This window comes from Octopus sinensis, unplaced genomic scaffold, assembly GCF_006345805.1.
Source record: "Octopus sinensis unplaced genomic scaffold, ASM634580v1 Contig14225, whole genome shotgun sequence".
NCBI classification, from domain to species: Eukaryota; Metazoa; Mollusca; class Cephalopoda; order Octopoda; family Octopodidae; genus Octopus; species Octopus sinensis.
Window position 1 is genome coordinate 4456 of NW_021833166.1, and position 4455 is coordinate 8910.

Sequence of the window (4455 nt, forward strand, 5' to 3'; positions counted from 1 at the left end):
TTCTATCCGTCTCGTTTAGCCGAGTCGCTAAGTTACAGAGACGTAAACAAACCAACACGCCGGCACACCGGTTGTCAAGTAGTGTTGGGGGGGACAACTACAAACATACACACACACACACACACACACACACACACACATACACACACACACACACACCACACACATAGATACATACTCACTCACTGATCCACTCACAAATAATAACCGTGATAATAAAAGTAGTAGTAGTAGTAGTAGTAGTTGCTGTTTGTTCCTTCTCGAGCCACGCCTGGCTCATAAGGGCCGGTTTCCCGGTTTCCTTGGCGTATAGGTTCCCCACCTGGACGGGACACCGGTCCATCGCAGGTGAGCTGCAAGATACAGGAGGAAAGAGTGAGAGAAAGTTGTGGCGAAAGAGTCAGCAGAAGTTTTGCCATTACCTTCTGCCGGAGCCCCGTGGAGCTTAGGTGTTTCGCTCGTAAACACACACATCGCCCGGTCTGAGATTCGAACTCGCGATCACTCAACCGCGAGTCTGCTGCTCTAACCACTAGGCCATGTGCCTCCAGTAGTAGTAGTAGTAGTAGTAGTAGTAGTAGTAGTAGTAGTAGTAGTAGTAGTTATAGTGGTGGTGGTGGTGGTGGTGGTGGTGGTGGTGGTATTAGTAGTAGTAGTAGTAGTAGTGTTGGTGTTGGTGTTGGTGGTGGTGGTGGTGGTGGAAGTAGTAGTAGTAGTAGTAGTAGTAGTAGTAGTAGTAGTAGTAAATAAAAAGATATTTGTTAGTTTGTTTTGACCGTCTTGAATTCTTTGAAGAACAACTTACACAAATCTTAAGAAGCAAAATGAAAATGAAAATAAAATAAATAAATGAATAAATATAGGAATAAGAAATAAAAATAAGAATGTGAAAAGAAGCCTATAGATCTATAGATACGCGTGCATAACTCAACGATGTCCTCGAGGAAAGACATACTCTGCAAACCAATATAAAGGTTATATACGTGACCTTTTTTCCTGGAAACGCGTTGACAATACTAACCTTGATAGCGGACATGTCAAGTACAGCAGATAGCAACGAAAAGCTTAACAAGCGAAAGAGACAGTGATATGTTTACGTTGCCCTAAAAGTACCCATTAAATAGCGTATGTGTGTGTGTGTGGACGATAAGTTGCCCGAAAATTCGAGGGCGATGGCTGATCTTGACAGAGAACACGTTAAATGCAGAAGGTAGCTAAGAAATGCTTAAAGAAACGAAAGTGATAGTGAGATGCCCAATCCGTCCCAAAAACGCCGATTAAATAACGTATCTGGAGAAAAGGTAATGTGTGTGTTTATTGAGCGAAGCACCTAAAGCTCAACGAGGCCCCGACAGGGGGGGGGGCACCCCTGTTGTACTCTTTCGCCCAACTTTCTCTCTACTTTCTCTCAGGTAGGATACATAGCACGATTTTGGTTATTGGGTAGCAAGTGTTATTTCCTTTTTTTTTTATCTATGCGCCCTTTTCAAGCCTAGCCAGGCTCATGGGCTCGGTTTCCCGGTTTCTATGGTTGCTTACCAACCACATGGTTCCGGGTTCAGTCCCACTGCGTCGCACCTTGGGAAAGTGTCTTCTACTATAGCCTCGGGCCGAACAAAGCCTTGTGAGTGGATTTGATAGACGGAAACTGAAAGAAGCCCGTCGTATATATGTATATATATACATACTAGCAGAATTGCCCGGCGTTGCTCGGGGCTGAATTGCTTGAAAGTACTGTTAATGATTGCACTGAATGATGATGATTATTCAGGCAAATATTGATATAAGTTTACGCTGGGAGATAAGGACTTAACGATCAAACGTGTGCCATTGCATTGTTTGAGAAAGTGTGGTGGTAGTCCGGGGTGCTCAAAGGAATTGAGTACCTCTATTGGATAGTTGATGACGTCCTCTGGGTCAGGAGTTGTATCGATAGACTTATGTACATAGACTTCCCCAGGAATGAGTTTTAGCATTTCATCATTAATATGGTGAACAGTTTTATTCCTCGGGGCCAGAATAGCCCTTTGGCCAATCCAATCCATATTCTGATAATTAGCTTGTAGATCTGGGAACACTGCATCTCTGAGATCAGAAGGCGTCTTAACAAAGGTACAAATGGAATCGATGGCAATATTACCAGTTTCATCCCCTGGTATTTTGCCTTCGCCGTGCAAGGAGGGTGTGAGGAATGCTGCTGATGTGATATTACGTTGCATATGAGGACGCATATTGGGGTGAAGTTTGAGAGTTACTTCCCTTTATTAAAAAAAATATGCATTAAAATGGAAACAAATGATGGTAAATTATTTGTAAAATCGTAGACTCATCGTAGACGCGCGCTAATACCCAGAAGGGCTCGATATGAATCACAACTATAAGATACCCGCTTTTGGTTAAACTGCATCGCAAAATGTGGGAGTAGTTAGGAATCTAAATCGGAGTAGACAGACACACAACCTTTCTTTTATATATAAAGATTTTCGTCTTAAAAAACTTTGTATGGATTGAATGGTTACCTCTATGGAAATATATACACGCACGTATTACATACATGTGTGCATAGATGAATATATAAATACATTTATATATCTATATACACATTGGGCGATCTTTCTGCTACTTAGAGATAACTTTAGATCTTATTTTCGTCCTAAAAAACTTTGTGCGGAGTGAATGGTTACGTCTATGGAAATATATACACACATATTATACATACATCTGTGTATAGATGAATATAAATACATTTATATATCTATATACACTTTTGGGCGATCTTTCTGCTACTTGGATATACTTTAGATCTTATATTCGTCCTAAATAACTTTGTATGGAGTGAAAGGTTACCTCTATGGAAATATATACACACATATTATACATACTCTGTTATAGATGAATATATAAATACATTTAAATATCTATATACACTTTTGGGCGATCTTTCTGCTACTTGGATATACTTTAGATCTTATATTCGTCCTAAAAACTTTGTATGAATTGAAAATAAATGAATTGAAATTTTTAAGAAAGGAATTTGTTTACATACATGTGTGAAATGGCAAATGTTTGTGCAGTTGTCCGAAATGGAACCAGGGTAAATGTGTGGAACTGATGTATTATAATGAATAGTCCTTCTTGTTGTGAATATTAATTTGATTAATATGAACTGAAAACCAGCGGTGTAGCATATAAGACCGTAATGGATCTTCTTCTAGCCACACAAACACGCACACACACACACACACACGTTAGCTTACAATTTTATTTATATATTTGCGTGTCTATGTGTGTAAAGAGGAAGTGGGAGTAATATGCAGAGTAAAGGCTTTGAAGGGAAAGAGTGAAATGGTAGTTTTCTCGAATTTTTTCTGAAATGGGGGTGAAATTGAAAGAAATTTTGTATGCCATGACCGAATGGAAGTACTTTGAAAAATCATAGGTAAACTCTAATTGAAGAAATTGTGTGAGGAGTAAATCGTTATGTATTTATTTGTTTCTGTTTGCTGTGTTTTTTTTTTGAGTAGTGGTTTAAGGTACACTTGCAAAGAGAAAGTACGAGAAATTATGGTGATAGCATGAGTGATCCGTTTTATATAAATACTTTCACTTTAATCGTTGCACACTTGCAAAGAGAAAGTAGGAGAAATTAGGGTGATAGCATGAGTGAAGCAGATCGCTCCGTTTGTCTGTGTGTGTGTGTGTGTGCTGTAGCCCACACTAAGAAAAGCACTTCACTTACACACCACAATGTGAGTTTTCTCCAAATTTTGCTTAATTGGGGGTGAAATTTGAAAAACCGTACCTGGCACAACCCGATGTATTCTACTCTTAAAAATGCTAGGTAAATTGTAATTGAAGAAATCCTATATTGTAGATTTCTATAAGAGACAAAGGGAGGCAGATAAAATCTGCCTTTTATAATAAGAGATATATATATGTATGTGTATGCATATGTTTGTGTGTCTGTGTTTGTCCCCCCCCCAACATCGCTTGACAACCAATGAGGGTGTGCTTAGGTCCCCGTCACCTAGCGGTTCGGCAAAAGAGAACGATAGAATAAGTACTATGCTTACAAAGAATAAGTCCCGGGGTCGATTTACTCGACTAAAGGCGGTGCTCCAGCATGGCCGCAGTCAAATGACTGAAACAAGTAAAAGAGAGTAAAAGAATACAGTTACCGTACAAACTCCATTTTGTTTTGCTTATTGTTTTTATATATTTCTTTATTGCCCACAAGGGGCTAAACACAGAGGGGACAAAGAAGGACAGACAAAGGGATTAAGTCGATTACATCGACCCCAGTGCGAAATTGGTACTTTATTTATCGACCCCGAAAGAATGAAAGGCAAAGTCGACCTCGGCGGAATTTGAACTCAGAGCGTATAGACAGACGAAATACCTATTTCTTTATTACCCATAAGGGGCTAAACATAGGGGGGACAAACATGGACAGAC